Source organism: Epinephelus lanceolatus, chromosome 19 (assembly GCF_041903045.1).
Source record: "Epinephelus lanceolatus isolate andai-2023 chromosome 19, ASM4190304v1, whole genome shotgun sequence".
In the NCBI taxonomy this organism is placed as follows: Eukaryota; Metazoa; Chordata; class Actinopteri; order Perciformes; family Serranidae; genus Epinephelus; species Epinephelus lanceolatus.
Genome location: NC_135752.1, coordinates 33,901,035 through 33,914,630, shown reverse-complemented (window position 1 = coordinate 33,914,630; position 13,596 = coordinate 33,901,035). Strand labels below are relative to the sequence as shown.

General features: G+C 42.1%; 1 protein-coding gene across 1 annotated transcript in view; it reads left to right on the top strand.

Annotated features, from left to right (window-relative positions):
- cntfr (ciliary neurotrophic factor receptor) overlaps window positions 1–13,596 on the top strand; it is a 357,541-nt gene that overhangs the window by 29,859 nt on the left and 314,086 nt on the right. The window lies entirely within an intron of this gene.

Genomic DNA, 13,596 nt, shown 5'->3' with positions numbered 1-13,596 from the left:
TAAAAACAAGGCTGTTTTCCTTTCCTTTTTCCCATTAATGCAAGGCTGACATTTTGGTGATGTTACTGATTTGGAATAAAACCTTTAATACGTTTTAATTCCCACAAGGCTTTGCAGAGGAAATATTTAATTGCAATCTGAATTAACTGAATTTGGATCAAGGTAAAACTATTTCTGTTGGTGTTTATTTCAATGGGACATTCAGTCGTATTCATACATCCAGGCAGTTAAGGCATTAAATCCTTATTGTGCATGTCCCTTGTGTTCATGCCTATAAATCCATGCACACTAGGGTTGGGTACTGAACTTGGTACTTTAAAGGGTATAGCAATTGAATTACATCAGTACTATGGAATACCGATTCTCAGTCAATTGGTGCCAAATGTCAGTACCTGAGAGCACATCTGGGTGAGAATGCTGGGTTTGGACAAGAAGCAGTAGTACAGCGATGTGCTCCAAAGAAAGCCAGTAACAGAGCTCAGCAGAGCCACTGGGTTCAACCTTGGTAGGCAGAAGCTCCCCAGGAAGCTGGCCTCAGAGCTCTGCAGTCACTTCGTCCACTTTTCAACAAGCCAAATCGTCGATCTGCCGCGATAGTTTTAGCGTATGGTCTATTTTCTTTTCTATATAAAATTTTAGTATGAGCCTAGTATCAGCGCCAGATACATAAAAACACATACATGCTTACACACAAGAATATTAACTCTGTGTGTGAACAGAAAAGAGCAGAGGGGCAGAATTGTGTTTTAGTCGAGTACATCATCCCAACAAAATATTACAGGACGGTACGGTGGTGGAGTGATAAACATTGTTGCCTCGAAGCAAGAGGGTTCCTGGTTTGAACCAGTTTCCTTCCACAGTCCAAAGGTGGTGACTGTGTGGCGACTTGTCTGTCTCTATGTGTCAGCTGTGCGATAGTCTGCCAACCTATCCAGGGTGTACCCTGCCTCTCACCCAATGTCAGCTGGTATAGGCTCCACCTCCCCCGCAACCCCTAACAGGATTAGCGGCTATGGAAATGAATGGTATTACAGAGAAAGTAAAGTACCAAAAAAGGTACCATTGGGTACTGGTACCAATATCCAGGTACCAGAACCAGTACCAGTATACGTTCAAATGTGTGGTACTCAACCCTAGTAAACGTGTAGGATGCTTCCAAAAAATTTAATTTGAGCTTAGTTGAACTTCCCCTGCTTGAATTAAATAAAGTAACTTAAGGCATAGAGGTGTGCCATGACTAGAGCTGTAATGATGAATTAATTAGTTGTCGACTATTAAATTAATTGGCAACTGATTTGATCAAATTTGATAAAAAGATTAAGTTACAAACTTGGTTATGGTCAGGAAAATATCATGTTTTGGCTAAAAATACCCGGTTTGGTGGCACAATCCCGGCAGTGTCTGGGTAAAAAAACACTTTCCGTGCCTAAAAGGCAGCTTGAAACTCAGCAATGCAGCATCGACCAAATCCTCCATCTCCTGACGACAAAGTCAGCTCATAGGCTGTGTGCCACTTAAGAAACACTGATAGGATACGTATGAAAGATACAGATGTAACATCTCAGTGGTTTGCAGAGACTTACAAGGCCAACATTTTCTTCTAGGGACTGGGCTGGAAATTTGACTTTTGTGTGTAAGGAGTCAAAAAATATTTCTCCTATTTTGATAGATTGAAATATGCTAAAACCAAAATTTAGGCGTATTTGGGAAAACAATATTTATTCAGTCTGTATTTGTTTACATTTTGGAAAATTGTCCCTGTTAAAAGTATGCTGAAATATCTATTAGCAGCTCCTGTTTACCATGGTTGTTTAGACCTCCAACACTGGATTAGTTTTGATACTGAAGGATGCTTAAAAATGTGATGATCCTGTAGTTTTAAAAGGCATCTTTTTTTCTATTATTTCAAAGCTGATTTAGAGATGATTATTAACAATAAATAAAACCCTTGAATCTTGCTGAATTTGTCTCCTCAGTTCTTTATGCCAGGCAGGGATTTTAAGGCTGCATTTGCAAATTGTCACCATTAAAGATATGCTGAATTACCTATCAGCAGCTTTTCGTTGCAACGTATGCATGGGTGTACAGACAACTATCACTGTTTTACTTTGATACAGAAGAAAACTTACAAATGTGATGATTCTCAGAGAGGCTCTGCAGTTACAAGGAGCGTGTCTTTCCAAGAAGTTGAAAAAATTGTAAGTCATAATTGAAGTAATGATATTTTCCAGCAAATCAAATGCAGATCAGATTCTTTGCTCTTCTATGATAGGAAAGTTAATATTTTTGGGTTGTGGACAAAACAAGACATTTGAGGACGTCATCTTGGGCTTTGGGAAACGCTGATTGACATTTTGTGACATTTTATAGACCAAACACCTAATCGATTAGGAGGAAAATAATCAACACATTAACTGGCAATGAAAATAATCATTTTGTCTGCCCCAGGCATGACTAACCCATTGATGATGATTATTGAGCAGAGATGGCTTTCATTTCACACAAACTGCGGTCTCCTGTGACAGAACCTATTATACTAGAGTATAAATAGCCTTTTGCGGTTGCTTTACTGTTACGTCTTGATTGAATGTGCACTGAAATGGCAAAATACAATGCTGCACATTTTGTGAAGTGCGTCCATACGCAAGCATTTTGATAAAGACATCATGCAACAATATCAACAATGCTTCCTGTTAGACTAGGCGGCTGCGTGTCCCTTGTCCTTCCTGGTGAAACAGGAATAAAAAGCATGGGCACTCTGTTGTTTTTCGGACCTGACAGAAGCAGACAGACATGATTCTTGCTGCTGTCTCAGAGGTGAATGGACTGTGGATGGAGATTACACCCACTTTTGTCTGCTATAGATTTTAGTGATAAAAGCAAAAGGGAAGAACAATTTTCCTGCCCACACAAACTGCCCTGTCTGTTGATGCTACTGTTGCAGGGGCTAACACATATAGGGCCTTTCTATGGTAATGGTGCAATCTTCTTTTCTTTTTTTTTCTTCTTCTTTTGGATCGACATCACCTTATTTGAGAAAGTGAGCAATCTGCTGTCTCCTTGGAGAAAAGCTGTGATGGTGAAGTGTCTCAATTGTGAAAGCACTCTCTCTTTGTAACGCTGTTTTATTATAGTTATTTTTGGCTCCTTTGGCCCAGCTTATTGGACTTCTTGCACACATCAGTAGTCACAAGGGCTCTTGGGTTTGATTATGAATTGGCTCAAGGAAAAAAAGGAGAGTCAGAAACTGTACAGTGAATTGAAAATGGGTAAATTCAAAATTCAAACAATCTTGCTATCCAATTGATGACAGTAAAAGCTACATTATACAGTTGATCACATCTTAATTACGGCTGTGAGATTTTAGAATGTGGACCACAGTGTCTGATAGGCCGTGAGCCGAGCACAGCAACATGAGGGACGTTGAATTTTAGAAGAGATGGGAGGGGCAGAGCCGTGCACGCCAGAAAGTTGATGTGTTTTTTGGGGTGACGAAAGGAGACATGGCGGGGTGCCTCGAGAAAACCGCACCAATATGGCAACATTTTGGATTTAAGGTGATAAAAGAGGTGTCCTAACTGGCTGCAGGTGATGCAGTGAGCTGTTTAGAGCTGAACTTTTGTCGGACGGCCTGTCTCTATTCATAGGCTACCTGTCACCTGTTTTGAAAGCGCCGCAATGGATGAGGAACAGCTGAGTCCTGAGGTTGAAATGAGGAATTATCTACAGCATTGGTCCAGCCACGAGATCCAGATTTCTCCGTAGTTATAAGTTCAAGGTCCACACAGTTTAATACATTCAGCGTCATACTTGTGTTTGGCCATGTCGTCAAAGGCAACGTCTAGTTTGCTGTCTCTGTCGAGTAGCTGTCCAGTAGTCACTCAATCGACAGCAGAAAACGGCACTTTAATATGAAAGCTTTGTGCTGGAAATTCACTGTGCTGTGTTTTTTACAAACTCATCAAGTTTGAGAGTGACTTGCAGTCTATTCAGAATAGACCCGCGACCCACTTTTGGACCGTGACCCACCAGTTGGGAACCACTGAGTTACAGCGTACTTATTTCACTATAAAAACCAGCATAGGTGTCAGCTAGCTTGAGGGACTTCACCAGGGAGGTTAAAGTTTCTGGTAAATGACCAGCTAGGCCACTTGCTGTTGGCCATATAGTATGTACTTTCCAGTATATATAACACTATGTTTTTTCGAACATTCATATTTTTTCTTATATTTTTCGTAGCATGATAGCAAGTAGGCTATTCACCCATCTTTTAAATGGTTAAATATTCGTCTAGTCGTCTAGTCGAACGCACATCTAATAGGCCTACATGGTTTGTTTACATGACACGACAGAAATACTTATTTGATGTATTCAGTGTGGACAAAAAGCTCCAATATTATGCGTGCTAATAGTTGGACGCTCATTTGCTAACAATGACGTGGTGTCATTGCTTTCTACTCGGGAGCAGCTACTGAGTCAAGAACGTAAAATTCCGTAAACCGTTCTGGTCCGGCTCTTAATATCAAACCAGTGTGAAAAATTTTATACCGGCCAATCCTGGTACACACCATCTTAAGCTGTTTTTGTGTATGTGAGTATTCATATGCAGTATATAAGCTAAACTGTACATGGACTCAGCTTCTATATTACAAAGATATAGCCGGTTCATTTGTCTTAAAATATGTGTTTCCACACGAGTGGATTTAGACCTCAGTTAATCATGGAACTGTATATTAAATGGGACTGGATCCCATTATAACATCTACCTGGGATGATTAAATTGATGGCACCATTACATGCACTGTTATTTTGATGGCTTGCCTTGGTTCTTACAGTTTTAAGCAAAGAGCAGTCACTTCACCAAGCGCATATATCTGTGCTATTTTTGAAATGCCTTGTTGTCAGTGGAGACATAAGGAGAATGTTAATTCTGCCCTATTATTCTTCTGTTCTTACCATATTATTTCCCCTATGTGCTCACCACTGTGTTTCATATATTCAATGATGCAGCAGTAACTTATTTTGTGAATGCATTGGGAAGGAAACTAACAAAGTAAGGGCAAACTCGAAGCTGCCATGTTCATCATAACACCTGCAAATGCTTCTATAGGCTTAAAAACAGAAGCTTTAGACTTTTTTTTGTCATCCAGCCTAATTTATAAAGACAGGTGGATCAGATAAAAAAGGATTAAATGCAAGGACATCTTAGCAGCCCTGTGAAACCCTGAGCATTTGGTTGAAACCCTTTGTGTTCTATTTGCCACCGTAATTACAGCAGTGATGAAGCTTTAATTTAAAGGGATGTTGACCTCTCCATAAATGAGGCTCCAGATCTCTCCAATTAACATATTGGAGCACCGAAATGGCTGCGTACATCAATGGGTTTCCATTACAGAGAGATGGATGAAGTGGCCGGGGGCAACAGACTGTGAGGGGCTGCAGGAGGCGGAGAGTGAGCGGAAATAATTAAAAAAAACAGTATGTCATACGCAGACTTTGTAAATGAAACTGAGGCTAATAGAGATACGGATAAAGTTTAGATGGAGAAACGCCGAGACAAATAGTAGAGTAATAAAGGCATGGGCTGAGCAGCACAAGGAGGCAGACAGGCAGAGATAGAAGAGAAAGACAGATAGAGATATGAGGGGAGTCAGGCCACCAGATGGTCTAATGACCACAGGAAATATTACAGCTGGCAACCGCACACCAACATTAATGACACCAGTCATTTAAGGGCCCTGAGAAGAGCCACTGTGTGTATATCTGCTTGTCTTCCTGAGGGTGCACTGTATCTGTGTGCACATCTGATTGTACTTGCAAGGTCAAGAAGTCCTAATTTTTTTAAAATCATCAAAAGGCAATGTCTGGAGACATTTTAACCTCACGGTGTGTGGTAAGAATGCTGCGGGTAAGGGTTTGGCCCAGGCTACATGTATGTACACTGGTTCAATTTCGATTATATTTGTGCCACTGACTAATAGCAAGTCATCTTGACAGTGTTGAACTTTGAGGGAAGAGAAAGCCAGAGAGCTGAAAATATAGGAAGCTATCATAGTGTTGCACCATTAACTTTTATTTAACCCTTGTCTGTCGTTGGGTTCCACAAATGAAGAATGGTTTGCAGACAGTAATGAGACAGGAGTCAATGGTGCATATATACATTTTTAAATGCAAGCTCCTTTGCCAGTCTCGCATAACCAGAGCTATCTCGTGCTGCACCAGCGCTGGAGAAAGGTCTGACTGAAACCAACCAACCCTCTTGGGCAGAGCTAAGTCCGGGATGCAACAATGGTCCCCTTGAAAAATAGTGTCAAAAGGGAACTTGTTTTGATGGAACGTTTACACATGGGGATGGCGAGCCTTGGCATTAACTCCCCGCACAAGAAAACGCCACATACAATACTAAAAGACATTGAAGTGTATAGGCTATTAGCTCAGAGGTTGTTTTTGTTGTTTTACACACAGCACTAAAATGAAGTGTGAAGATAGGGGTGACTTTGCAAGACTAGTTTTTGCGCAGTGACAGGGATTTTGAACTACTTCTGGTCTCTTTTGGTCTATTTCCTGTGAGCCAGACTATTTGCCACCAAGCTAACGAGCCTGCTGACTGACACTTAAGCCCCGTCTCCACCAAGCAGTACAATACGGTTCAGTTCAGTACGCTTTTTTCTGTCTCCACTGTAAAAAGTTGTGGATGGTACCAATGGAACCGTTCCGTACTGTCCCCATTTTTGTCCCCCTCTGTTGGGGTACCTAGCACACAGATCTGGCACTAAAAGGTGGAGCTGTGAACACTGCAGTCTGATTGGTCAGTAGAGGATGGTCACTCTGCTCAGGGCTGAGTTGTGTCTGGTTTTGAGGCTCATGTAACCACTATTCATACCGTGGAGAGTTTTATTAGTGGACTGTAACTATAGAATGAAAGGATGGCCAGACTGGAATGTTATCTTGTAATGTTATGCATTGAGGTGACGATGTGAATCCATCAACACAGCTTACAACAACTTACAACCAACAAACGGCAAAAATGTTAAGTGGGCCTAGGTAGGTACCATGTCTGAAGGGTTCCAAAGGTACCATACCAAAAGTGTTTGGTGGATACAGGGCTTTTATGAGCCGGGTTCAGCTGAGCAGCAAATAGCCTAGCTGGCTAGCACATTAGCACTTAGCTATACAGCAACTGTCGTTCTCCAACTAGCCCTGAGAGTAGTCACTTTGCCACCTTTACAGCCAAGTAAGATGGGAAATGAATTTCGCTGTGCTACTTTGTGGAGTTATGGGCTTTAAAAGGTGTTTTCAGATTAGACAAGGCAAATTTTAGTGGTGCATGATTGTGAAATACTCTTTGCATTCAATCGAAAGACACCATTATACATTTCTGGACAATACAGACAATAAAAGAACTGCGTTTCTGTATACCGTAAGCTTCTCTACATCCTCTCTCTGTCACTCCGTTTGTATCTTAGTCTTTTCCGTACCTCTCTGTCATTCCCTCCCTCCTTCATTCCCTCCCGTCCCCCTTATCTCTCTCTCATGGGTCTATATGAAATATTCTGACCAGGCTCCTACAGTGAACACATAATTAGAAACCACTGAACCGCGACTCCAACACGGGGGCTTTTCTCCTATCTGTTTGGGGAAGGGGGGGTTGAAGAGGAGGAGATGGAGGAGGGGGTGGTGGTGGGGTAGCTTGTAAAACATCTTCATGGTCAGAATACTACACCGGCCCGAAATGGTGGTGTCCTACAATACATTTAGATAGATAAGGGGAGAAAGAGAGGGAGAGAGGAGCAGGAGGATGAGGCAGAATGGATAAATGGATTGATAGATGGGGCATGAGGGAGAAGAGAGAGGAGGATGGGAGGCGTCGACAGTGAGATGGAAACAGAGAGTTATGGCTCGTCTCCATTAGCTCTGATTTCCGCAGCCAGGGCTAACACTGGTACGGATCATTGTTTGGGTTTCATCTTCATTAATTAGCCGGCTCCACCAAACAACATTTGAATTTTAAAACAATGGAACTAGTGAGAATATGGCCAAATAAAAATTACGCCAGCAGGTGGTAACATGAGCAGAACAACCATTAAAATATAGAGCTTTCATTTATTTGTGTTACAACACGGACCCAGTTATGGCCGGCTCGAGCTTCTTGTGAAATGATATCGCTGCCATTAGCCAGGTGGATGCTGATGTAAAACTGCAACACTAATATGCTATATGAGATATAAGCAACACGCGTTTCAATGTCCTGTAAAATTGGGGGGAAAAAAGCAAAAAATATAGCTCTGATTATGTGTAATTTTCACCTTTAAACAGCTCTACTGTGAAACTATTCGTCAAATGATCCCCTCACACTGCTGTGTTGTTGTGATGCTGCAGGATGACTTAAACTCCCTTGAGCTTTTCCATGATGTCACCATGACACCTTCAATTTATTTATAGTGCATTGTGATCATACGATGACTGGGCGTACTGGGGTCATATATAGGATTATGATATCATAGACTAACATTTATACCACTGTCGTCATTCTTGTTTGCCATATATTCTTTACTGTACCTGGATTCGTGGGTAATGACCTTTCATTCACTGTATGCTGCTGTATAGAGAATGACAGGAAATTGAAATTGAATTGAATTCATAAGCCTGTCAACCATATACAATATTTATTTTTGCACATTAATCTTGGGTAACAATATTAAAAATGACCAAATTAAAAGAACATATCACTCCTTCTGATTAATTCAGCCGACTTTGACTCAATAGGCTACTCAATCATGCTTAACATCGGATGGGGAAAGTTTTTTGATACCAATACCTATACGGATTCTGCTTATCAGTGTCAATAGCTATCAGTATTTGTACTATTATACATACATTTGATGCAAAATAAAAACATAGTGTGAGAAGATTCAGTAGTTATTACTACGGGGTTAAGGGCTGTAATCTCCCTACAGTTTAAAATATTAACTGCCATAACCAATAGACTACAAAATTAGTTATCTCTAGTTGTCAGGAGCTCACAGTGCATTGGTGCCAGAGCACACTCTAGAGCAAACTGTTTTTACTTTGTTATTCAGAGCACCACACTTTCACAACAGCAGGGCGCTTTCTGGGCACTGTGTCGGAGGAGATGGAGCAGCAGAGCACCAAGTGAAGTGAATGGTCTCGACATTTCATTAATTCATAAAGAAACAGAATGCTTCATTGCTTAAAAAAAACTAAACAAACAGTACTGTCATATTACTCTAAAGGGGCGCATTGGATTCATGAACACACCTGCTGTATAGGGGATTTTTTGAGGAACATAAATTAAAAGTACTTGACCCGATGCTAACTGTATCCCGAGTTAACAACTACAGACTTATTTTTGTGATGATAATTACGTTGACTTGACAACTTTGAGATGGTCACATTTTTAGTTTGGCAACTCCAAGCAGCGACATCTGGTGCTGAAAAATGAAGCCGGTGCGGAAGTGCCAAAAACTGCAGTTCTTTGAATGGCCACTTGAGGCTGGCTACAAAAGCGAGTCAATCCCCATAGACCACCATGTTAAAATGCCCAACTCCACAGCAGAAATAAACATGTTTACACAATGGTACAAAAACAGTTTTGATCCCCAAAATTTCCCCCCCTTTAAGACAACTGTAAAAGATTGAATTTTCATATAACTCACCTGTTAACATTATGGCTTAAAGTTATGCATATTTAAGGGAAGGGTGTCGCTACATCTATGAGTCAGATCTACCTCTCGCTCCTCCACAGCTCCATCCTCTCCTCCAAATATGGCCACTTCTGGCTTCAAAAAACAAGATGGCGACAACCAATGAGTGACCTCACAATAACTGCGTCCATTATTCTATACAGTGTATGGGCAACTTCCGTTAGCATCGTTGTAGCAGCTGCTTTGCTAAAGCAGTCAAACATGTTGCACTGCTTCAGATTTATAGAATGTTGTATATGTCATTGAAGAGGTTACTGGTGTTACCCTCCTTACATGCAACTACTGTTTTGTTGCATTTCATTAAATGTGTTAAGTGTCCTGTTAGCCATGACTGGAGAGCACGTAAACATGCAGTTACACACCTTCAAACATGATTACCTGACGCCAGAAGCTTCGTCATCATTAGGGGATGTTATTAAATAAAAGCCTGCTATGTTAGAATTAATTGACATAATATTAACACAGATAGCATCACCGTCTGACCAGGAGCTTATCAACATTTCAGTACTGGCCAGTCAGGAACTTGTACCAATGTAGTTTTGGTTCTCGATACCCATCCCTACCCTTTACTGCTCTTTGCGATGTCACAGTGTACCACTCTCCTCACATCGTGTGTGTGTACACCTCTAATATGTGGCCATGGCGTGACTTTTACCTGACTTTGTCCCTGTAAAGCTTTATTATGTTGTCATGGTGTGACTAGCTAGTTATGGTTTGTGCTGACGGCTTATTGCTGTATTAGAAAAGGACAGAGGAGCCTTTGGGACAGTTTTCATCACCGCGTGTCCTTGGAACACGCAGGCGTTCGCACATTGTCACACATGATGCTGCACGCACACCAACAGACACCCGCTCGCCCTCACATCCACACGTCCACACGAGCACATACACGCAAGTTCCATTCTCACACACGCATGTGACACACCCACATGGCAGCCTATTTTTTATGAGCCCTCCCTTTCGGCTATAGCAGGAAATGAATGTCCGGCAGCTAAGGCTGTTAATTAACATTTATGGCTGGAGATGACCGTTGAATCGTTAGACTGGCTCTCACAGCCTTCACGTCAAAGCAACCAGGGTATAAAAATCCAATCTCGGTCCCTGACTCTCTGCCAAAGTAATGATGGTGGATCATGATGTTGATTTGTTTTATAATAGGGATCTAAACGACGCTGATCCCCTTTGGGGGTACAGTATTTGTTATTTGGTCTCAGCAGTGAGCGACTCTGTTCCGACACACAGGTTGGCAAAATTTGCAAAGCTCCAACAAGTCATTCAGTTGAGATAAATTTGTCGTCTGTCGTTGCCAGTGTTTCTTAATTACGTCCATATTCTCCTTTAATACAGTACATGATGTCTCAATAATGTCATACAATACAAAATGCTGTCACCAGCCTTGTCTCATATATATGATCCAGCTGTAATGTTTTCACTCTTTTTCTCTCTTCTCCCTCTCACCCTTTCATTTCTCAATTTCTCTCAGCCCTTTTTTATCCCACAATGGTCGAAGTTTATACTCCTGCTACCCCCTACAGCCCTGCCCGCCTCCCACTATTGAAACATTGATTGCATACAAGCCATGGTGAGAGACAGTGTGTGACTAACAATGCGTATAACCAGGACCAGGACTTTGCAATAGGGAACAAACAAAACAAACGGCTTCATTGATCGACATGACATTTTACACATACCTATAGGAGAAAAAAAATAACAGAAAGAAATCAGGAACAGATGCTCTTTACCTTGCACACAAGTAATGCAAGACTACTCACACATGCACACATACATTCACAGGCCACTATATTGGATAGACCTTGCTAGTACGAGGTTGGACCCCTTTTGCCTTTGCCTTAATTATTCATGGCATGGATTCAACAAGGTGCTGGAAACATTCCTCAGAGATTTTGGTCCATGTTGACATGATGACATCACAGAGTTGCTGCAGATTTGTCACCTGCACATCCATGATGAGAATCTCCCGTTCCACCACATCCCAAAGGTGCTCTATTGGACTGAGATCTGGTGACTGTGGAGGCCATTGGAGTACAGTGAACTCATTGTCATGTTTGAGATGATGTGAGCTTTGTGACGTGGTGCGTTGTCCTGCTGGAAGTAGCCATCAGAAGATGGGTACACTGTGGTCATAAAGGGATGGACACGGTCAGCAACAATACTCAGGTAGGCTGTGGTGTTTAAACCATGCTCAGTTGGTACTAAGAAAATCTCCCCCACACCATTACACCACCAGCAGCAGCCTGAACCGTTGATACAAGGCAGGATGGATCCATGACACCAAATTCTGAGCCTACCATCTGAATGTGGCAGCAGAAATCCAGACTCATCAGACCAGGCAACGTTTTCCAATCTTCTATTGTCCAGTTTTGGTGAGCCTGTGTGAATTGTAGCCTCAGTTTCCTGTTGTTAGCTGACAGGAGTGGCACCTGGTGTGGTCTTCTGCTGCTGTAGCCCATCTGCTTCAAGGTTGGACAAGGTGTTGTTGCTTCAGAGATGGTCTTCTGCAGACCTTGGTTGGAACCAGTGGTTATTTGACTTCCTGTTGCCTTTCTATCATCTTGAACCAGTCTGGCCATTCTCCTCTGACCTCTGGCATCAAGAAGGCATTTTGGCTCACTGGATATTTTCTTTGTCGAACCATCCTCTGTAAACCCTAGAGATGGTCGCGTGTGAAAATCCCAGCAGACTCAGACCAGCCCACTTGACACCAACAACCATGCCACGTTCAAAGACACTTAAATCACCTTTCCTCCATGTCTACATGCCTAAATGCATTGAGTTGCTGCCATGTCATTGGTTAATTAGCTATTTGCGTTGACAAGCAGTTGAACAGATGTACCTAATAAAGTGGCCGGTGAGTTAATCAGGTTTGGTTTCAGCCATCACATTATTCAAACCAAACCTTTGCATTATTTTGCCAATAATAAGGTACATGTACAGAAAACACATATGAGCCCAAAGCCACACAGACATCTGACTCAGTTCCAATCACAGCCCCAAACACCTGTCTGCCAGTCCTCTAATAGCGCTTTGTCCATGTCTGCTTTCCCTTGACCAAAGGAAATTATGTGTGTGTATGTGTGTGAGCTGCATGTGTGTTGATTTGTCAGTCTGTGTCTATGTATGTGTGTGTGTGTGTGTGTGTGTGTGTGTGTGTTAGCAGTCTGACGACCACAGATAAGGTGGCAGTTATCTTATCGTGCTGAGCCAACCCTACCCTAAACCCTCACAAACCTCAGGTGTCACAGCGTGCTGGCTTTTCCCCAAGCATCCCCTCATTTTCATGTCAATTTCACACCATTTTGTTGTCTCTCAGTCTCTGCCCTCCCTCCCGTCTGTCTCTATCCCTCCATTTGCTCCATTTGCTTTTGATAGCCAGTTAAGCCCATTTTAGTCCAGTTTTGCTCCTCTGTTCTCCCTTCATCCCTCCTCTTTTCTCCCTCCTTGCTCTTTTGATCTTTCTTGGTATTCATCCACTTGGCCTTGCGATCAATCTCTCCCATCGTTGGCCAACTTTGACAGCGTTTGCTACCCTGCTTATTCCCTCTTTGCCCGCATTTGACTCTTTTTTTCCCCTCATTTCCTCTCCCTTTCTGGCTCTTCTTATCTCCATTTCTTGTTCTCTCCTTATCGCTGACCTCTCTCTCAGTCCCTACACAGAGCAGAATGGGTGACAACTCCCTTTGACGTTGCCAGATCACCTCACTCATTCTCAACGTCTTTCTCACTTCCTCTCCTCCACTTTCTAATACATTCCCACCACACCTTCATCCAGTTATTTATTCACAGCACAGCGCAGATGACAGCCTTTTTATCAACCTGCCAGTCATATTATCTGTCACTCTTTAGTCACTCT